The following is a 24,680-nucleotide window of genomic DNA, read 5'->3' on the forward strand; positions in this document are numbered from 1 at the left end:
GAAATAAATGGGGATGTTATAAACAAATATATTAAGCTTAAAAGAATACTAACATATTGACATAAAAAATAGCAGCTGAATTACATTTTCCATCTGGCCCCTGTGATGAAACAAAAGGACCCTTATCACCCAGACAAACTGTACCTCGTTTCTCGCACTAATAGGGGATGAGTTACTATACTTTTTATCCCTGGTCCTCACATCACATACTTTATGTGTTGTAGGTAATCCCACAGTCAAAAAGGACAAATGTATTTCATATATTCAGTTGTGTTCCAAATGTGCCTGCATTATGCATACTTCCCAACTGTCCCGATTCAGGCAGGACAGTCCCGATTTGAGGGCTCTGTCCCGCCATCCCTATCAGGACAGCGTTGTCCTGCTTGTGGGCAATTTGGGAGATATGTGAGCTGCTGTCAGAGGGCTACTACATGCACGCTCCCTTCCTGGAGGAGAAAGTGATCGTCATTGTTCCGGAGTCCAGCTCACCTTAATAGATAGGATAATAACCTCTTCAACATTGTGCTGATCGTTGGGTATCTACTTAGCATAAGAGGGTTCCGTACAATATCGTGATGTCACCACGCCAAAGAAAAGGAAGGCAAATGTGTCGCACACACCCATGATGACATAGACACGCCTCATGATGACACAGACACACCCCCGTGATGAATGACGCAGGCACACCCACTTTAGTCGATTGTCCCGCTTTGAGATCCTTCAGTGTTGTGATGTTGATACGCATTTATTGTGCAAAATTAATTTATATTATATGGTTTATCACAACACAATATTATATGAATCTAGCAGTACTTCCACTAAATATTATATTTTGAAATAACATTTTCAGAGAGATCTTGTGGCACTATAACACCCAGGTCCTAACATTATACAGCTGAGCAGGTAAATAGATTATCCACACAGTCTTTGTTGACAGATGCACACTTATTAAGAGACCATTGTGTTCAAGAAAGTTCCTTAATATGTAGCAAACTGTTAAATTAGTAAATTAGAATGATTTTGCTAAATCCCGTGTGTAGACATGTGAATACAATGGACTAGATTCATCAAGCCCCGCATACTGAGCGCAACTGGTGTTTGTTATTTACTACACATAATTTCCCTTTGCGCACTCCTGAATTCAAGGAATGGATATGTGTGCTGTTAAATTCGAGTGTAGGTCTGCTGTGCTCTATCTAGTACACAAGACACTGCATAATACGTCCAAAGCCTATGTGGATTATAAATTCGCAAAGGACATGTTATAGCACGCAGTTCTATGACAAAAGGTCACATGAAAAAAACTCCACAGGAAAATTGCTCACGGATAAAACCCCACTGACATAAATGCCCACTAGAAAAACGCTCACATGGAAAATTACTCACACAGAAAAATACCTACATGGAAAAAAACCCACACAGAAAAATGCCCACAAGAAACATGCTCACACAGAAAAATACCCAAATATAGTAAATTAATATTACTATATAGTAATTTAATATTACTATATAAGTATATTAAATCATTGCTAAACAAAAGTGGCCTGTGTATGAAGAGGGCTTTAGTGCTCGAGTGTAAATGCTTGTAAGGTAAATACAGGAAATCGTGACCACTTTTTTTTATCAACAAACTTTATTGAGAACAAAAAAAACTAGAAACAGCAATTATTTAATAATGCATTTTTAACCCATAATGATAGAGGAGACCCACAGAGAGCCCTGACATTAAATAATAGATGTCAAAAATAATAAACAAGTTAAAATTCTTTTGTTTGCAAATTTGCCAGTATTTTAGTTTGTCTATCACCTGCTCATTTTGCTGCACAGAAGTGGCAACCATGTCCCGGAGTGCCTCATATTTCCTCTTTTTAACCTCTAGGCAACCTACCTGTGCATTAGCCAGTATTAATTTGTGGCAAGCCAAGTTCCTCTGCAGTCCATCATATAGAAACCACACGCTGAAATGACTGCAGTGGAATAGGGTATTAAGAGCATTGTGAAATCCCTCACAACAATTTGTAGTTTTTGGCAACCGTTCCAGGGCTGCATCATGATGATTCCATGTTATCATAGGAAACTGATCATCTCTACCTGCTGCACCATCAATATATATAGAAAAGAAGTAGGTGAGCACCTCATTATAGCTGTCTTCATCTGGAAATGTGTTCTGACATCATAGATTGGAACAAAGGCTACTGCAGCAAGAGACTTCAGTGTAATTTTTAAGTTCATATTAGTTTCACAATCAGTCTTCAAGCCAACATTGTTGATTTTCCTAATGAGACTCTGGCACAGATGAAAATAAAACATCTTGACCTCAGCATGTGAAAAGCAGAGATGCTGGGGCTCGGTTTTCTAAAAACCGAGGCCACCCGAACGTAGGGGATCCGAGTAGGCTCGGGAGCCGACTCTGTACTTTCGCGCGTCCTCGGATTTGAATCGAGGCAAAACGTAATTGTTGCGTTGTCGGATCTCAGGGGTTTTGGATTCCATAAGTACCTCTCTCCCCAGGAGATCCAGCGCCATTGCTCACACATAGAAACAGGGGTAGCAGTGTTCTTGTCACTCTCCATTCTCCAGTGACATTGCTCACACAAAGACATGGGTAGCAGCAGGCGCGGGCTGGGAGAGGCGTGGCCGGAGGGCACACAGGCGGCCGCATCACATGAAAAGGGATGCGGCCGCGTCATTGATGACGCAGCCGCATCCCCTGTCATGTGATGCGGCCGCCTGTGCGCTGACACGGCCGCATCTGATGTCATCAGATGCGGCCGCGGGGGAAAGCATAGTATTTTGCAGCCGGGGGGGCGGCCGGCCAGCCTACCCCCCGGCCCTAATAGCGGCCTGACCGAGCGGCCCGGGGGGGCCGATGCCCCCCTGCCCCCCGGGCCAGCCCGCCCCTGGGTAGCAGTGTGCTTGTCACTCTCCAGTCATCAGTGTCATTGTTCAGTGCCACTGCTCATACAGAAACAGGGGTAGCAGTGTTCTTGCCACTCTCCAGTCTTCAGTGTCATTGTTCAGTGCCACTGCTCATACATAAACGGGGGTAGCAGTGTTCTTGTCACTTGACAAAATTGGCTTGAAATAACTGGAAAGTAATGTCATTGAGGTTAATAATAATGCATACTTGCCAACTCTCCCGGAATGTCCGGGAGACTCCCGAAATTCGGTTCAGTCTCCCGGGCTCGTTGGCATTTCTCCCGCATCCTGGATTTCACCGAGAATCACGTCAAATGACGCGATTCTCGGTGATTGACGCCATTTTGGAGGGCGGGAGGGGGCGGGATGAGGCCAATCGCATCATTTTGGCCCTGCCCCCCGCGACGTAAATTACGTTTTCGCGGGGGGCGGGACCAAAATGACACGTTTGGCCTCGTCCCGCCCCCTCCCGCCCTCCAGTCACGCCCCCTCTCCCGGAAACTTGTTTCCGAGAGTTGGCAAGTATGTAATAATGTAGGAACAAAAAAAGAGCCACATTATGTGATTTTAGCGATTTCAAACATTCAATTATAGGGGTTCTTTTTTTGTAGTATAATGTAAATACATGGCGGATATGAATTACCCACATTGGCATGTCATGTGTACAGTTGGTAAAACATATTTGGCACTTTATCAAAGTACCATCTCCATATATGGTGTTTGTATGGGTTTCCTCCGGGTGCTCCGGTTTCCTCCCACACTCCAAAAACATAATGGTAGGTTAATTGGCTGCTATCAAAAATGACCCTAGTGTCTCCCGCTCTCCCTGTCTGTCTGTCTGTGTCTGTGTGTGTGTGTGTGTGTCTATATTAGGGAATTTAGACTGTACGCTCCAATGGGGCAGGGACTGATGTGAATGAGTTCTCTATACAGCGCTGCGGAATCAGTGGCGCTATAATATAAATGATGATGATCATCATCATCTATTTATTTTTATATAAGATCCTTATCACCTAAAACCAGAATTATGTCTGAATTATCCACACCTGAATCATAAAGAATCAATTTACTGTAGTGTTCAGGAATGTTACAATGTATGGTTTTTGAATTGGGCAAATTATTGTGTGTTCTGTGATAGAGAAGACCTCTTGCGAGAGAAGATTGTCTGGGCATATGGGTCAATATATCATTATTTAACCCTGACAACACATGTCCCATCACATTGCGAGGAGTGGAACTTGCTGCTCTCATGCCTTTCCTCATTTTGTTTCTGGCAATGTTTGCTGCTGCTTTTTGAGAAGAAGAGTCATGGCAATGTTCTGTTGGTTCTTGAACTATGTTGCCATCTTTTGTTTTTATAATTGAATGGCACTTTATAAAGCCATTTTGTCTGCATCTCCAAGTCACCACTCCATTGATAGTTCGAAAAGCAAGATATTCAAATCCCAAATAAATAATAACTTTGTTGTTTTTCTGGCTTCTTAAAAACTCCATTGTTTCACAGATCATTCAGACATGGAGTTATCAGAGGACTAGCTTACAATAGGATACTTTAAACATATTTAAACAAAGAAGCCTCTGGCCTACAATAATTCCTCTTAACTATCTATATCTTCATAATATTTGTATAATTTTCCAACAATTAGTCAGATGGAAACCTCTGGCATTTAAGAGAGCATTTAAGCCCTCTTCTTACACAGGCCATGTTTGTATAGCAATAAATTAATATAATTAATTACTATTTGTGGGTATTTTTCCGTGTGGGCATTTTTCTGTGTGAGTTTTTTTTCCGTGTGGGTATTTTTCTGTGAGAGCAATTTTCCGTGTGAGCATTTTTCTTGTGGGCATTTATGTCAGTGGGGTTTTATGCTTGTGGGCATTTATGTCAGTGGAGTTTTATGCTTGTGGGCATTTATGTCAGTGGAGTTTTATGCTTGTGGGCAATTTTCCTGTGTTTTTTTTCCATGTGAGCTTTATTCTCGTTACCATAGCATGCCTACGATATTGTCGTCACTACTGCTCAGGACTTAGACTAACCCTGTACCTGGAGCAAGAGATACGTCAAGAAAACAAGTAAGTTTGAGACGCTCAGAACTTGATTGGGACGTGGCTGCGTGTGCTTGAGTTTGGCACGCCCCTACTGTACATTGACTACAGCAAAACACCCCTCCCTCCCCAGAAACACTGAGCAGATTCTGCGGATCTGTCAGTGAGCAGACGTTGTTGCGCAGGGCGCTGTGTGAACCAACAACCCAGGGCAGAAGACACAGGACTTCTGTCGGTATTAAATCACAATAGGACTTGTAATGGAATAAGTTTTAAGATATATAAAATAAGGTATACATATTTTTGGGAAAAATTAAATCGACAGGTTTTGGCTTGGTTACTTAAAAAGTCAGAAAATTTCTGTGTAAATATACTGTGTATGTGACATGTTAAGGATGATTTTAACATATGCATGTCTAGACCTTCTTTAAAATCTCATTGCAACAACTTGGAAAAGCATAGAACTACAGCAGTATCCTGGTAAGGTTTAACAGAATCTTACACAGCACACATACTTAGAGTTACCAGAGCTTTAGAACCAAAGATTAACACAAGGCTCCTTCTTTGAAAAGTATGGGTTTTAACTTAATACCAACACCCCTCCTAACAATAATAGCCAGTATTGTATGAAAACTGAAGTATTCCAGTCTGCATGCGCCATACTTGCCAATGATTCACAGTTCAACATCCTTTAGTTTCTGGCTTTCATGCACTCCTGGCTAAAAAATAAAAATCCAGAGCACAAATCTCACAACCAAAAATAATTGCTTACAAAAGGTAGGTAAAAGGCATCGCCCTTATAGAGTCTAAAGTAACCTAGAAGGTTAAAAGTGGAAAAAAACGAAAAGTAAAACAAGGACAGACAGGTGTTAGGTAATATTTATTTAGCTAAAAGGTCGTTGCAGTGGCTATCCTGTCCTGTCAGCTATATTATCATCACCATGTATTTATATAGCGCCACTAATTCCGCAGCGCTGTAAAGAGAACTCACGCATATCAGTCCCTGCCCCATTGGAGCTTACAATCTAAATTCCCTAACACACACACACAGACTAGGGTCAATTTGATAGCAGCCAATTAACCTACTAGTATGTTTTGGATTGTGGGAGGAAACCGGAGCACCCGGAGGAAACCCACGCAAACACGGGGAAAACATACAAACTCCATGCAGATAAGGCCATGGTCAGGAATCTAACTCATGACCCCAGTGCTATGAGGCAGAAGTGCTAACCACTAATCCACCAATATAGTATCATTATTAAAGTCAAACCGTTTTAATCTGTAATATATTAATAATTTTTTAATTTAACAATTTATTTAAATTTAAATCCCTATAAGTAACATTCAACAGATCTTAGGGTACTGCTGACATCTAAAATGGCCAGGCACACCTCACCTCTTCTTTCTTTCCCTGCTTTTGTTAAGGTAGCTCTTCATCCTAAACTCCCAAACAGCTATAAAAGGAGCAAATATCTATGAGACAAATACAGTGCTCTGTCTAGGCAGAGCCAATATGGCACAATGCTAAATATTCACTCCCCACCATGATATACAGTTTGTCAAATAAACTGCGTTAACATGTTCTGACACTGGCTGGCAACTGCTTTTCTCTCACTTAAACTCACATTGGCTGCAGGAGGTTAGTGCAGGGAAGGAAATTGTGTTGATAATAATATAACAGCCTGTTAGTGACTCCAGAACCTACTGGGAGAAGTAGTTTAATCAACATAATGGAGGAGTGAGAGCCGAGGGGTTCCTAGAGTGCTGAAGCCAAAGCTGTGCCCAGGGTGCCCATATTGGTTCCTGGACCCAACAGCATACACTGTTTTCAGCAGTCAATAAGTAGAAAAATATATTCACAGCTCAGCAATGCATGCTTGTTGTTGAATATGGCTCAGTATACTATTATACTATACTTTACAGAAGAGATGGATAAACACATTACACTTGGCTCCAGAATGAACCTACGTGTATATTTGCTACCCTGTGCTTGGCATCAGATATAACATAATATCTTTATAATTGCCACCAAATAAGGCTCAGCGTGTTTACTTGTCAACACATATGGCTCAGCATGTTATATATGGAACCAGATACTGCTCAACTTTGTATACTTGGCAATAGCTGTACCTGAACATATTATATTTGGCACAGCATAATATACTGACAGAGCTTTGTACAGAACATTGTATAAAACTGGCATCTTCATTGTAGGTAAGATAAACACAACCTCATTATGTGACAGGATTCTGCATTTTAGTGGTCTGTGCAATTGGTTGACCATTTCAAATTAGAATTTATAAAAGTTGGCATCCATACATTGAAACTATACTAATTGCTTTTTTGTTCAACACACTATAATTGGCACCAGATATGACTCAACATAAACATGGCACCAGATCTGGCTCACCTTTGTGTACTTGGCGCAACAAACTATACTTGATTCCAGATATGGCTCAACATAAACATGGCACCAGATCTGGCTCACCTTTGTGTACTTGGCGCAACAAACTATACTTGATTCCAGATATGGCTCAACATAAACATGGCACCAGATCTGGCTCACCTTTGTGTACTTGGCGCAACAAACTATACTTGATTCCAGATATGGCTCAACATAAACATGGCACCAGATCTGGCTCACCTTTGTGTACTTGGCACAACATACTATGCTTGATTCCAGATATGGCTCAACATATACATGGCACCAGATCTGGCTCACCTTTGTGTACTTGGCGCAACAAACTATACTTGATTCCAGATCTGGCTCACTATTATAAGCTGTCAAAAAGTGTGGTTCAGCTTTGCAGCACATATGGTTCAACATTTTATACTTGGCCTCAGATATAACTTAGTTCTGTGTTTGTTACCACTTGTAGCTCAGCATATTAGACTTGGCACCACATAAAGCGCTACGGAATATGTTGGCGCTATATAAATAAATGATGATGATGATGATGATGATGATGATATGCCTCAGCTTTTTAAACAGTCCAATATATGAATCATCTTGGTACTAAATATGCTTCAACATATTATACTTGGCACAAGATATGCAAAATTTTGTATGATTTACGCCAAGTATAGTTTAGCATATTATACTGTATCTATATTTACTCATGATATAGTTAGGCATATTATACTAACCAGACATATATCACCTTTAAATACTAGGCATTAGATTTGACACAGCTATTATTATTATTATTAATAATAATAATAATAATAATAATACTAACAATAATACTTGGTATTTCATATGACACATTTATACATATGCTTGTCATTAGATATGTTCCTGCATATTATTCTTGGCAACAGATATGTCACTGAATTATACCAGGTTTCTTGCTTATCCTGAGTACTACATACAGCTACTCCGACTGTCTTCAGCTCCATACCCAGAATTGTGTACCCAGCTTGGCTCTGACTATTCTTAATCTGCTTATTAAGTGTACTGACTTTTGCTTATGACTGGGTTTCTTCATCGAATTGGACATTGGGCTTCACCCTGACACATCAGTATAATGATAGAAAACTCAAGCCATCAAAATGAAGTCCATCAAAGAGGTGCCTATTGGGTGTGGCAAATATGAGCTGTCTTATAAACAATACCAGCCTTTTGATACATATATGGGGCATGACGACCAGATATTCAGACAAAGGACCATACAAAATGCTATTCAAATCCTTCTGAGGGCTTCTAGGTCATCGTCAGATGCACTTTGAACTCTATTCTTTCCGTTTTCTCACTGACAAATTAAAGGTACAGTATATTCTTAGCTTTGCCATGGGCATTTCCTCCAATACTAGAGAACTGTCATGATCTGCCTCTGGCTGCACTGCAGCATCTTCTATGGGGATGCAGCTTTGCTTTATGCAGCTCTTGCCTGCAATGGATTATAATACTGAAAAGTAGAAAATGGATTTTGTGTAACCTTTTTATTATTATATGCTACTATATGCGAGGGTGCACTTTTTCCGGTGATATTGAGTTAATAAAGTATTATATAATAAATCATATGGTATCAATGATAAAACAATATATCACTAGTTTTAATGGGCTTACCCAGTGCGATACACAGTTGCTCTGCAATGGATTAAGTCTGGACTCTGCCATTATTTTGTATCTGGTTTACAGCACCTCTTTTCCACCAGAGGTGCTGCTGTTTTACAATTGAACACTCCACCTCACCTGCAGGAGTTAACCTCCTTCCCCTGGTAGTCACCCGCCTCACTGACTATATATGCCTGTCCTGTCAAGAGTGCTTTAGAATGCTGTCCAGTCAGACATATCTCAAAATGCTGTTCTGTCAGAGGTGCTGCATAGTGCTGTGCCTTCAAAGTTGTGTGCCAAGTTCGGTCAACCTTCTGCCAAGTGTGCCTAGTCCAGGCCGTCTTCTGCCAAGTGTACCCAGCCCGGGCCTTCCGAGTCATGTGCCCAGTCCAGGCCTTTTGCCAAGTGTGCTCAATCTGAGCCACCAGACACTTGTGCTCAGTTTAAGTTCTCTAGCTTGCGTACTCAGATTAAACCAGTGCTATCTGCTCCCTCCCAACTCAGTTGTTTGGGTCCTACTACTGTCCCAGTCGAAGACTCCTGCTCTAACTCCAATCCCCCCCCCCAAAGTTCCTGTTTCCCAATCATCTAAAGTTGCCAATACTGTGAACTCCTCTCTTGTTTCTGAATCCCTACCAACTACCTTCCATGGAGATGTAGCGCAATTTAGTATCCTTGTAAAGCTTTGTTTGTCTTATTTTCCCTTCATACCAACTCTGGTTCACAACCAACATAAGCAAGTATTCTTCTTCTTGTCCAATGTTAGAGGGAGGGCATTGGAATGGCCAAGTTCTTTTATTGAGACCAAACATCCCATTCTCTCAAACTTACAACTTGTTATTGACGCTGTGCTTGATAATTTGTTCCATCACTTGCCAATCCTATCTCCACCAATTCTTCAATGCCATGCTGCACTACCCCAACCTTGAAGTTATCTTCAGTCCATTTTGAGCAACCCTCTAAGAGCCAAAAGAAAGGTAAATGAAGAAGAGGAAAGGGACTTCTGGGTCTCAGCATCCCTCGGGCACAATTTCTATTTCCTTTCCATCCTTAGATGAGGACTTTTCACTGACATGCCCAATTCTATACTATGATTCAGATTTTTTTGACCAATCCTAATCTCCTTGTATTTTGGGCGTCTGAAATCCATCTGGGTTACTGTCACGATCTGCCTTCGGCTGCACTGCAGCATTTTCTATGAGGATGCTGCTTTGCCTTCTGCAGCTCTTGTCTGCAAGACATTATGTCTGCCATTATTTTGTATTTGTCTTGCAGAACCTCTTTTCCACCAGAGGTGCTGCTGTTTTACCATTGAATATTCCACCTCGCCTGCAGGAGTTAACCTCCTTCCCTTGGTAATCACCCACACCTGCCTCACTGATTATTTATGTCTGTTCTTCCCCATGCACCTTGCTGATCATTGATTGATTTCCCTTGGACTTCCTGCATAGCTACATTCTGTTTCTGTGAATGCTTTGTCCTGGCTGTAGCCATTGTTCAGTTCTGTTACTTGTACCTGCTGTTCAATATTTATATACTATTCACCTGTATCCAGCCAGATCCGGATGCAAGGGAGAGCTGGCAAATTTTAGCCTGGGGCCAAAACTCAACTCAGCAGTCTATCAGGAACATTTTAAAGGAAAAAAATGCAGGTGGCCCAGAGTCCCAGTCCAATGTAGCCTACTATGGGACTGGCCCGGGGGGGGCATATGCCCCCCCTGCCCAGCCAGCCCGGATGTTATCCTGATGTTGTATTGTGCTGTGAACATACTGTTAACTTACTTTCTGTTCCTGTCTGTCCTTGGTCCTGGCTGTTTACTAATGTTGAGCTAAGTTTTCCTGCATCTGCTGTTTAGTATTCACACCTGTTATCCAGACACACCCGGAAGTTGTCTATTATACCCAGCTTTACCTGGACTGTGTTTATCCTGCATTACCCGGATTAAGTTCCTGCTACAATAAAATTGTTTTATGTTTTCATCATACTCCTAGCTCCATGGCTGTCATTACAAGGATCTAGTCATTGTAACAGAATTGTAACAATAGCTTTGCTTTCTTCATTGAAAAATTGAAATACATTTTTGGAACAGAGTGCTACTGCTGAGGTAATTAATTGAAGCCATAATAGCAAAACTGTTTAGTAGCAGAATATACAACAGACTTTCAAAGATGGGTTCTAATGCTGCATAGAACTCACCTGCACAACTATCTGTTTATAGAAGGTGGTTGCCTAAAGAAGAGCTAGCCCAACCATTTTTGTCAACCATTGTATTTGTATTGCTGATCAATTTAGAGATGACAAGAAAGATGGGATTCAACCTGGACTCATCCCAGTTACCAACACTCTCAAATTATTCAGGAAGCTCTTATGTCCCATTAAGGAATGAACTGGGAGAACAGCAACATCAGGTGTTACTGAGTCTATATTGTGGAAAACCTGGACCCTATTTAAATGTATTTCAGAAGACCTTGTACAGTGGCCACCTTGACAGAAACTGACTTAATGGACCAGGGTGTAAATGAATCAAGCTGCGATTTTGCATTTCCAGCTATTTTATCGGGCGATTTATTAGATGCCCATTTGATGTAAAATCGCCATACAAGTGTTTCTTTTTAAAATAGCCATTCTTAAAAATCACTGCAAATCGCAGTCCTGACGTTTTGCCCCTCTAGCTATACAAATCGCCAAATGTATGAAGCTGCGATGTTGCAAACTCGCCCGAGTTTGAATCCAAAATCGCCAGATACAACACGCTGCTTTCTATAAGCAAGATTGTCAAACACATCACTGTTACACTGCAGGGCAATGTTAATATAACAGGAGGCACAATGGAAGTTTAAATAAAGCATGTTTTTTGTTGTAGAGGGGCAAAAATTATTCAGAATTTTTTTAATGGGGACGATTTATTTTAGGAAAAAATAGTGGGCCAAATTTAATTATAGATTATATGTAAGTGTTTTTTTTTGTTTTATTTTTATTACAGTGGCTTACTATTTCATCACCAGTGGGGCAATATTTATATTTTGATGATATGGCAACACTTTATATTTCCAGATGGGGGTCACCATTTAAAGTGCAGACTTGTGACACCACAAGTGCTCAAGTGCATGCTGACACTTGTAGTGCCACAAGTATGTACTTTGAATAAAATAAAATAAAAATCCCTTCCATATAATCAATATTATATAATATTATATTATAATTATAATTGTCCCTTTAAATTATTTATAAAATATTTTGTCCCCGTAAGAAAATTAATAATCATTTTTGCCCCTCTACAACAAAAAATATGCTTTATTTAAACTTTCATTGTGCCTCCTGTTATATTAACATTGACCAGATAGCTTAAATTACAAGCTTTTATTTCTGTTCAATCTAGGGATGTGCACCGGCCACTATTGGTGTTTTGGGTTTTGGGTTCTGGGTTCTGATTACCTTAAGGTTTTAGGTTCTAATGGGTTTTGCCAAAACACCCCCCTCAAGGTTTTGGGTTCTGATTTTTTTTTTTAAAAAAGCATAAAAACTACTAAAATCATGTTTTTTTGTTTGTTTTCACTCCTACGCTATTATTAACCTCAATAACATTCATTTTCACTCATTTCCAATCTATTCTGAACACCTCACACCTCACAATATTGTTTTTAGGCCAAAAGGTTGCACAGAGGTAGCTGGATGTCTAAGCTAAGCAACACAAGTGGGTCGGCACAAACACGTGGCCCTTCTAGGAGTGGCACTGCAGTGGCAGACAGGATGGCAGTTTGAAAAACTAGGCCCCAAAGAGCACATAATGCCAAAAAAAGAGGTGCAAGATGAAATTGTTCTTGGGCCCTCCCACCCACCCTTATGTTGGTGAAATAGGACATGCGCACTTTAACAAACCAATCATTTCAGCGACAGGGCCTAAAAAACTGTGGCTGAAATGATTGGTTCGTTTGGACCCCCAAAAAATGAGCTTGCAAAGAAAAAAAAAAAAAAAGAGGTGCAAGATGAGATTGTCCTTGGGCCCTCCCACCCACCCTTATGTTGCGGAAAAAGGACATGCACACTTTAACAAACCAATCATTTCAGCGACAGGGCCTACCAAACTACTGTGGCTGAAATGATTGGTTTGTTTGGGCCCCCACACAAAAAAAGTAATTCATCTCTCCCTGTACAAAGTAAACTGGCTCTACTGAGGCAAGATGTCGTCCTCATCCTCTGATTCCTCGCCCCCTTCAGTGTGTACTTCCTCATCCTCACACATTATCAATTCGTCCCCGCTGGACTCCACAATCACCGGTCCCTCTGTAGTCTCTGGAGGCCATTGCTGGTCTTGATTGAAGAATTGATAATTCATTTTTATGAACATCATCTTCTCAACATTTTGCGGAAGCAACCTCCTTCGCCGCTCACTGACCAGGTTCCCCGCTGCACTAAAAACTCTTTCGGAGTACACACTGGAGGGGGGACAACTCAGGTAAAATAGAGCCAGTTTGTACAGGGGCTTCCAAACTGCCTTTTTTTCCTGCCAGTAAAAGTAAGGACTGTCTGACATGTCTACTTGGATGGTGACAGCATCCAATGCAGCGACAGTAGACATGTCAGCAATGGTTGGCAGGTCCTTCAGTCCGGACCAGATGTTCTCTGCATCCCCGCCAGCGGGTCGTTTATGTAATCTCAGCTGTTTCCTCGCAGCCACAGATGTGGAAGAAAATGAAGGAGGAGCTGTTGGCATGTCACGGTCCTCTTCATATGACAATCTCCTGACCAGCAGGTCTTTGCACCGCTGTAGACTTGTGTCCGCCGGAAACAGAGACACAACATACGCTTTAAACCGAGGATCGAGCACGGTGGCCAGAATGTATTCCTCTGACTTTAAAAGAGTGACCATCCTCGGATCCTGGCAAAGCGTACGAAGGGCTTCATCCACAAGAGCTACATGCTTTGTGGAATCGCAATGGTTTACCAGCTCCTCCCTCACTTTCTCCAGTTGCTTCTGCAACAGCCTGATCAGGGGAATCACCTGACTCAAGCTGGCAGTATCAGAACTGACTTCTCGTGTGGCAAGTTCAAACGGCTGGAGAACCTTGCACAACACGGAAATCAGTCTCCACTGCACTTGACTCAGGCACATCCCCACTCCTTTGCCTATGTCGTAGGTGGCTGTGTAGGCTTGAATGGCCTTTTGCTGCTCCTCCATCCTCTGCAGCATATAGAGGGTGGAGTTCCAGCGCATCACAACCTCTTGTTTGAGTTGATGGCAGGGCAGGTTCAGGCTTTTCTGATGTTGCTCGAGTCTGCGATAGGCAGTGGCAGAATGCCGAAAGTGTCCAGCAATTTTGCGGGCCACCGCAAGCATATTCTGCACACCACTGTCACTTTTCAGGTAATGCTGCACCACCAAATTTATTGTGTGGGCAAAACATGGCACGTGCTGGAAATTGCCCATATGTAATGCCTGCACAATGTTACTGGCCTTGTCCGACACCACAAATCCCCAGGAGAGTGTAAGTGGGGTAAGCCACTGCGAAATGATTTCCCTCAGTTACTCTAAGAGGTTGTCAGCGTTGTGCCTCTTACTGAAACCGGTGATACACAGCGTTGCCTGCCTTGGAACGAGCAGGCGTTTCGGAGATGCTGCTACTGATGCAGCTGCTGCTGTTGCTGCGGAAGGCGATGCATCTACCCAGTGGGCTGTCACAGTCATATAGTCCTTAGTTTGCCCTGAACCACTTGTCTGTGGTTAAGTGGACAGTGGGTACAACCGCATTTTTCAGAGCACTGAGGACACTTTTTCGTACTTCTCTGTACATCCCGGGTATCGCCTGCCTAGTGAAGTGGAATCTAGACGGATTTGGTACCGGGGACACAATACCTCCATCAACCCTCTAAATCCCACTCCACTGATGGCGAACACCGGACGCACGTCTAACATCAACATAGCTGTCACGGATGCAGTTATCCGCTTTGCTATAGGATGACTGCTGTCGTACTTCGTGCTCATGGCAAACGACTGTTGTACGGTTAATTGTTTAGTGAAAGACGTAGCGGTCTTACGACTTCCCCTCTGGGAAGATGACCGACTCCCAGCAGCAACAGCAGCAGCAGCAGTAGTAGGCGTACCGCTGCAGGATCCTCCGGAAGAATCCCGGATTGAAGAGAACTTAGTCATGCCGGTGACATGGCCTGCAGGACTATCTCTGATCGAGATTGTGGAGGAAATTGACGAGGAGGGTGTTGCTGGTGTGGATACAACAGGACCAAGGGATTTAGGTGTCCCTGGACTGCTGACGGTCCTAGCCACAGTTCCTGAACTAAACACTGAATTATGAAGGGTCTTCAGGTGACGTGGAAGGGAGGATGTCCCTAGGTGGCCAAGATCCTTACCCCTGCTTATTGCAGCTTTACATAAACTACATATGGCAATACAATTGTTGTCCGGATTGGGATAGAAATAACTCCAGACGGAAGAGGTGGATTTTTTGGTCTTCTGCCCAGGCATGACGATGGGCTTTTTCGTCCCATGGATAACAACTGTTTCCCCTCCTGTTGCCTCATTTAAGATAACCACATCAGCATCCTCCTCGTCAAGTTCCCCCTCAACGCCAGCTACATCAATATCCTCCTCATGGTGTACAACATTGACACCTTCATTATCAAAATCTGTAACTGCACTGTGGGTGATCCTTCCAGCATATGCAGAGGGCATGCTGCAAATGGTGGAAGGAGCCACCTCTTCCCGTACAGTGATGGGAAGGTCAGGCTTCGCAACCACCAACACCCTTGGACTCGCCTTGGGGATTTGTGATGCCATCTCTTTAGAATGCAGAGTTGTTTGCTGTGTTGTTGATGAAAGCTTAACTCTCTTAAATTTTTAGAGGGGAAGAGGAGGAGTGCTTAGATCCTTGGGTGAAGCTGAACCACTAGTCATGAACACGGGCCAGGGCCTAATCCGTTCCTTGCCACTCCGTGTCATTAATGGCATATTGGCAAGTTTACGTTTCTCCTCAGATGATTTCAATTTCTTTTTTTTTGATCATTTTAGTGACCTTTGGCTTTTTGGATTTTACATGCCCTCTACTATGAAATTGGGCATCGGCCTTGGCAGACGATGTTGATGGCATTTCATCGTCTATGTCATGACTAGTGGCAGCAGCTTCAGCATTAGGAGGAAGTGTTTCTTGATCTTTCCTTACTTTATCCTCCAAATTTTGGTTCTCCATTATATGTAGCACAAGAGAGCGGAACAGTGAACGTAGTTATATTGCAGTACCAATGGACTTATATACTGCAGGAACAGTGAACGTAGTTATATTTCAGTACCACTGGACTTATATACTGCAGGAACAGTGAACATAGTTATATTGCAGTACCAATGGACTTATATACTGCAGGAACAGTGAACGTAGTTATATTGCAGTACCAATGGACTTATATACTGCAGGAACAGTGAACGTAGTTATATTGCAGTACCACTGGACTTATATACTGCAGGAACAGTGAACGTAGTTATATTGCAGTACCAATGGACTTACATACTGCAGGAACAGTGAACGTAGTTATATTGCAGTACCACTGGACTTATATACTGCAGGAACAGTGAACGTAGTTATATTGCAGTACCAATGGACTTACATACTGCAGGAACAGTGAACGTAGTTATATTGCAGTACCACTGGACTTATATACTGCAGGAACAGTGAACGTAGTTATATTGCAGTATCAATGAACTTATATACTGCAGGAACAGTGAACGTAGTTATATTGCAGTACCACTGGACTGAGCAGGACAGAGCACAGGACACAGCACCACTGAACTCAGTAGGACAGAGCACAGGACACAGCACCACTGGACTGAGCAGGACACAGCACAGAACCACGAGAAAGAGCAGGACAGAGGACACCTAACACACCCTCCCTCTTCCCTGATCAATGCCTGAGTGAAGATGGCGGCGGCAAGCAGGGAATATAAAGAATCCGGATCTCGCAAGATCCGACGGCGCGATCCTGACGTTAAGCCTCGTTTTCAGTTCTGCGATCGGCGGGAATACCCGAACAGTGCTCGGATCGGGCTCGGATCCGCACTGTTCGGGGGTGTTCGGATTGCGAGAATCCGAGCCCGCTCATCCCTAGTTCAATCTCGGACGAGTTTCAGTTTCTTTTGAAACCCGGGTGAGTTTGTGTTTAATCTCTGGCGAGTTTGATTACAACATGGGAGAGATAGGTGTTTTAAAATCAACACAAATCACCATAGATTGGATTTTGGAAAGTCAAAATCGCTGGTTAATACATATGGCGATTTTGCACTTAAAATCTCTTGCAATTTGCACTGATTTTAAAGCGCAAAAAAAATCGCAGCGTTATACATTTACAACTAATTATCTGAATGCAATTATCCATTATATTATAAATTATCCATAGCGTTAAGGAGTACAGCAGTGGTCCATGTTAAATAGGCTTCCCCAGGAGATACCCAGAGAAACTCTTTGCTGGCAGAAATAGAGAAATCCTATCTTCAGCGATAAACCCGTTTTTGTCGGAGACATGAGTTTTCTTTGTTTTGTAAATAAACCAAATAGTATTGTTGGGGTTCTTTACCTATGTTGACAGAATAACCACCTGTAATTGAATAAGTCAGTCAGCAGTTTGTCAAATATCTATAGTAACGATCGATCGGAGCACAGAATAAGAGACCACCCAAGTGTCTGGTTTCCAAACTGAAACTGCTTTTTTTTCAGAAATAAATCATATAATTATACATAACAGTTTTTAGGGGTATAGAAGCGTAACAACCAATTAGAAGTTTTATGGGTATAGAAGCGTAACAACCAATTTGAATACAGTAAATTATGAAAACAACAAGCTAATGATACATTATGCGTATTCGGCAATATGTAAGTTTTAAACAAATCTTTCTTACGTTTTTATCTTCTTAAGCATTTTCCCACCAGTCTTAATGGTACTTTTCATAAAACATTCAGCTGTGCGTCCTTGGCTTGTCCATATTCTCTGAGAACATCTTTTGCAACATTTTTCAAAACTTCAATCTTTGTCTTTTCTCATTCTAAGTACAATATCTACTAATTTATTTTAAAGCTATAACATAATGATTACTTATATGGATATATAATTTTTATTTTGCAAACTCTCACAGTATATATAGTATATATTATGAGCTGAGGGTTGTAAATACTCTGAAGTTGTTCATTTGAAAAGGAGTGATGTTTTAAACACATGGTATATACCCCACTTGATCCTCAATCAAATTGTTTGGGAAAATAAAAAGTGATGTTTGCTAAAGAACAACTTGGAAAAACAAATCAAGGTCAATTTGTCTGTTTTATGAATTACTGTAACATGGCATTGCTTCTCTTGGACATATAATTTTACCACATACTTGCCTACTTTTAGGCACTAAAGTCTGGGAGATCCCGGACAGGGGGCGTGACTAGAGGGCAGAAGGGGGCGGGGACGGTCAATCGTGTCATTTTGGCCCCGCCCCGCGATGAAAATTATGTTTTGCTGTGGGGACGGGGCCAAAATAATGCAATTCATCGCAAATCGCGTTATTTTGGTCGGGTAATGCAGGTGACTTGACCCGAATTTTGGGAGTCTCCCGGACATTCCGGGCCGAGTTGGCAAGTATGTTTTACCATCATTTACAGAACAATGTACTTAATTACAAAGCCTGAGCATGCTTGTACACTACACACTACATACATACATACACTAATAGTTGCCACCATGGAAACAGACTGCTGAAATGATTTTATACTATAGCTAGGGCACTTCAGTCGAGCTGGAAGCATGCTGTAATTATTACTAAAGTAGCTACTGAAGTCTGAAGTCCTTAACAATTCATCAGAACTATATATAGCTGGATTTATTTCTCATAAGTTCCACCTATAAACGGACCACATCCCTAAGCTGTTTTAGACCTAAGAGAGCCCATAATATGAAAATGCCTCTCATTTTCCAATGCTTAAGAGTGGCAACTACAGTTTAATGCCAAGCAATGCAAAATCATGGACTGGGGTCACAAAAACCCAAAGGCTAAATATAGCATTAATGGCACTATAATGGAAACTACTGAGGAAGAAAGGGATCTAGGAGTCACTTTCAGTCACTATTTCAGGTGACTTAAAGGCAGGTAAGCAATGCAGCAAAGCAATGAGGAAGGCAAGTCAGATGCTTGGTTGCATAGGGAGAGGAATCAGTAACAGAAAGAAAGAAGTAATAATGCCACTGTACAGGTCATTGGTATGGCCTCAACTAGAATACTGTCTTCAGTTCTAGGGGCCATATCTCCAGAAGAATATAAATACATTAAAGACTGTACTAAGAAGGACAACTAAAATGGTGTATGGTATGCAGCACAAAACTTACCTGAGAAAGACTAAAACATCTTAATATGTATAGTTTGGAGCAGAGAAGGGAAAGGGGGGACATGACAGAAACTTTCAAATATATCAAGGGTTTAAACAAGATACAGGAGGAAAACACGAGGACATGCACTGAAACTGGAGGGAAGTAGGTTCAGAGAAAATTTGAGGAAAAACTACTTCACAGAAAGAGTAGTGGATAAATGGATTAGCCTCCCATCCGAGGTGGTAGAGGCTAATGGAGTAGAGCAATTTTAACATGCTTGGGATAGACATAAATATATCCATCAAAGGACCAAATAGGGTTTGAGGTTATAAAAAAGGTTATATAGTTTATAGGTGAATAAAAAAATGGGCAGACTAGATGGGCCAAGCGCTTCTTATCTGCCATCAAATTCTATGCTTCTTATCAAGGGAATGCAAAATGTAACCTTCAGCAATGCAGCCACCAATGTACCATCACAGGTGAGAAAAAAAATCCTTCTTCATCTCATGCAGGTCATTATGATTCCCTGGATCATCTATGCAATTTACTGGTTAATACTACCAAAACCATTAATTGTAAACAAGACTTGCATTAGACTAAATCCATTTAGGGCGTCTACACCTTCCTTGGTAAAAAGTTTTTATGGTGATGGCAAAATATCTTTACATCAGTAACAGTGGATGCCCAAAGTTTAAAAGCCTGCAAAATCTAGCATTCATAATATAAAAATCAATAGTGTTTTATACATTTTTACAGCAGTAAATGTCCCAGGCTTTTTTTTTTATTTAAAAAACTGCACATGTACTTATGATTAGTCTACAATGCCCCAAGTTTATACTTGCCAACTCTCCCGGAATGTCCGGGAGACTCCCGCATTTCGGGTGGGTCTCACGGACTCCCAGGAGAGTGTGGCAATCTCCCACATCTCCCCACTTCCTGGTGAAGTGGGCAGAATTAGGGCCAAAATGCAGCGATTCCCCGGGAATCGCAGCATTTGGCCCTGCCCCCCACTGTAAAATGATGCGTTTTGCATCATTACGTGCTGCGATTTCGGAGCCCCGACCCCCGCACGCCCACGTCCCCCAGGGAGGCTCCCGGACACCAACTCCAAAAAGTTGGTAAATATGCCCAAGTTATACCCGTAGCAAGTGCCCCAGCAGCACTGTGTTCTTTTTATTTCTACAGTTCTGTGATAAATTATATTGTTATACTGCCAGCAGCAATTGAGGCTTGTATAAAAGACTTGTGTGCTCTCATCCTAACTATAGTGCAGTCTCCTTGTGGTCTGCAAATAAATTGGAATATAACACCATTAAGTCAAGTGAAACTTCTTTGTCTTTTGAACATGTCTGCATTTACCTACAAAAGTAAGCACCAATCATGACACTAGAAACTACCTACAATTTATAATGCATTAGAATGCAAAAATTAGAAAACTGTTGTCAGAGCTTGTTCTCAGCTGTTTTGATATAGATTATGGGGCTCATTTATAGGCGGATGCTGTCCTGGCAACATAGGAGGGGATAAAATGAAGAATTGATCTCAGTACATCTGTGACAATACTTTTACATCTGAATCTTTCCTGTTTTGTCGATCATCATCAGCTATTTTTATAGCGCCACTAAATCCACAGTGCTGTACAGAGAATTCACTCACAGCAGTCCTTGCCCCATATCAACCAATTAACCTACTAGTATGTTTTTTTTGGAGTGTGGTAGAAAACCAGAGCACCCGGAGGAAACCCACGCAAACACGGGGAGACTGTACAAACTCCACACAGATAAGGCCATGGTTGGGAATTGAACTCATGACCCCAGTGCTGTGAGGCAGAAGTGCTAACCACTAAGCCACCGTGCTGCACTTGTGAATCAAACAACAGGACTCATCACTCATATTTGCAAGTATATAGACATGTCATGTACAATATATGTCATGTACATCAATATGGGTATGGAATGTATAAATAATATATATATACAGATTTAGAGAAGCAGATAGGTGCCCAATTGTAGAGTGTAATATAATTTGATGGTGCTATATAAATAAATTTGGATGATGATCGACGAAGGTGGAGTAGACCCACAAGAAAAAACTTCAAAGACTAGGCATACAATAAATTGGGAACATAACAGAGCATCCATCATAAACAATTATGCTATTTACTATGCACTTATCATTGGGTAGAGCAGGGTTTCCCAAACCCAGTCCTCAGGGCTCCCCAACAGTGCAGGTTTTCTGGATCACATGTGACATAATTAGGACCACCTGTGGATCTGTTACAATGTGCCAGTCAGTAATGAATACACCTGTGCTCCAGCAAGGAGATGTGAAAAACCTGCACTGTTAGGGAGCCCTGAGGACTGGGTTTGGGAAACCCTGGGGTAGAGTATACATCGAGAGCCAAGTGCAGAGCTTTCAAACACCTTGTTTTACTATAAGTGCTCGTTATGGTATGAGTAAGGTAGATCTGGCTGAATAGAGATTAGTGTGTGCCATAATGCTGCCCTTGTGAATCAAACACGGGGACTCGTCACTCATATATATATATATATATATATATATATATATATATATATATATATAGTGTTGCAAGTATATAAATATATAATTATGGTGGCCAAAAAGAGATAACTCAGAGAAAGGAATGAATGGCTCCAAAAACAGCTTTGCTTTATCAAAGTTGTATTAAGTATATTGCTTCCCCAGCAAAGAAACTACATTTATCGAATAATAAGGCAACTTTTGGAATGAGAGCTTAAATTCTCACAGGATGTATTCTTCGTTGACAACATCATAGACCAAGCTCGGTCTGCAAAACATGATCTGTAGAAACAGATGATCCAGGACTGCAAACAGCAATTGGAGTCCCAGATAAAATGCTTCCAAATCTTACAGGGGTGGGATGCAGATGTAGTCATAATCAGAGACAGTAATGTTTTAAAATTCACTCAAAGACAGGATCCACTCACTACACTTTTAAAAGACTAAAGCTGTTGAAGCATACATCAAGTTAGTAATGACATACAACTGAGAAAATGCAGTGTTTCATATAATTGCTTCACAGAGGAGCTAAGAAAGAACAAATGGATTACTTTTATGATACCTCTCTACTCTCTGATCTACTTCATAATCAAGAAAGAACGTAACAGAGCATCCATAATCCACTTATGCTACAGAAACAGCAGCGTTCATTGAATGGACAATGGTACAATTAATACATTTAATATTGATAAAACTAAATAGACAATGGTGGCCTGCACCTTCATCTATTTATGTACTATGCACTTTTATTTGTGTACAGTATTCACTGGAAGCCAAGAGTAGAGCTTTCAAACACTTTGTTTTACTATAAGTGCTTTTTATGGTTTGAGTAATGCTGCCCTTGTGAATTAAACAAGGTGACTCGTCACTCATATATATTTACAAGTATATAAATATATCATGTATAGTATATGCCATGTACATCAATATGAAATGTATGTAAAAATATTTTTAGATATTTATATAGTTTTAAAGGCTAGGTGATATGAAAACCAGACAGTTCAGATTGGGCAGTAGTTGGCCTTCTCTCACAAGTAAGTATGTATAACTCACATTGATGCAGATTTGGTTGCCAAACATCTGTCTTGACAAGACAAAGCAATTAATTTTAAAGTCCACATTCTGAGAAATTACAAGACAGAATATTGGTCACCCAACCAGTAGTCAGTTGGCAATTGGCAGCACTAGTAACATGCTGAAAACAGGTAGGCATTGCAATAAGTTACAAAAATTTCCCCCAAAAAGGGAATTTTGGTGCAAGAATGCAACAAGGACTTCTGAAGACTTTTTGGGAAAAGGAGAGGACCCAAATCGTGCAAGAAGACACGTTGAAAATGACATGTACAAAGGTAAACAAACCAAACACACTCACGGCCCCTTTTGTGGTTTAAGTGCTTAGGTCGATAGGTCAGATTCAGGGAAAACTGAGATTTTCTCCACTCCTCCAAATCACAGCACCAGTCACTCCCCAGGAGAGTGACTCTAACCTTGCTAGGATTGGCAGTGATACAGTGAGTTAGATTTTTGTTGTGGTTTGGGGCAGGAACTGTGTTGGGGGCAAAATGGGCACTGGAATATAGCAATATGGGCATTCTTTTGGCAGGCATGTACTGACATGGGCATATCTAGCAGATATTTAATGCTGTAGATAATCATGTGTGTCTTAAGTAGAGAGCCTGCAACTTTCTTGAATCAGCCTTCTGACACTACAACATTGGATTGTGCACAGAGCTTAGCTTTTTGCTTTCTTGGCAAACAACCACCTGAGATATGACAAGATAGTTGTGCCAGCCATCACTACTGCTGGTTTAGATTGTCAGACCCCCTGCCTATGTTAAGGACTTTCCACCAATTATAAAAGTATTTAGTTCTGGGCACCAGTGAGAATATGCAGACTAAGGACCCTTGGCCACTGGTGTTAAAAATGAGGCTTTTATTTAGTGAAATGATGACTTCAAACATTATTGTCTAGGCATACTTAACACTGAAAGACACCTAAAGACACAGATTGATGTGAATGACACATCCATTTGTTGAACGGCATTTTTGACACGTGGCTGCATACTTCATAACTTGTGAGAGAAGTTCCTACAGTCCCAGGAAATTAACATGTGATAATGTATTGGTTTCAGACATTGTGCAACTAAAAGCAAAGGAAAAAATACTTGACTTGTGTTATACAAAAGTGCATGTCTCAAACCATTTAATTTGCATTATCTTGCAAAACTTTTTTTTAAGAAGTGTTACATTCCTCATTTGCAAGCGCTTCATTCAGATTCAGTACTAATCCTTTTGTAAACTCCTGTACAGATGATGTAAGTCCAGGCTGTCAAGATTGAAATAGCTTATATAATTAAAGGATATAGCCACTTTCAAACCAATGGTTTGTGTTGATACATATATTAGGTTCCAACATAAATATTTTCTAATACAACATCATCGACTGTGAGACTCCCAGGAGCACTCCTGGGGGTAAATGTATCAAGCTGCGAGTTTCCGGCGGGTTTGAAAAGTGTTGCCTACAGCAATCAATCAGATTTTAGTTATCATTTATTTAGTACACTCTACAAAATGATAGCTAAAATCTGATTGGTGGAGACCATCATCATCACCACCATCATCTGCTCTTTGCACCTGCCCTCAACCATCCGCAAATAATACAATTTTCTCAGGCATATATGTGTCTTTTTTTATAATCTGCATCGGTTCACAGTACCACTTACATGCCCTTACTGTACTCAGCCTACGTTAGAACGCCCCAGTCCCGCC

The 24,680-nt window shown here is 41.2% G+C and overlaps 1 protein-coding gene across 1 annotated transcript in view; it reads right to left on the reverse strand.

The window, feature by feature from the left end:
- Positions 1 to 24,680, reverse strand: part of PLCB2 (phospholipase C beta 2) — a 201,259-nt gene that overhangs the window by 145,541 nt on the left and 31,038 nt on the right. The window lies entirely within an intron of this gene.

This window comes from Mixophyes fleayi, chromosome 12 (assembly GCF_038048845.1).
Source record: "Mixophyes fleayi isolate aMixFle1 chromosome 12, aMixFle1.hap1, whole genome shotgun sequence".
Classification (NCBI taxonomy): Eukaryota; Metazoa; Chordata; class Amphibia; order Anura; family Limnodynastidae; genus Mixophyes; species Mixophyes fleayi.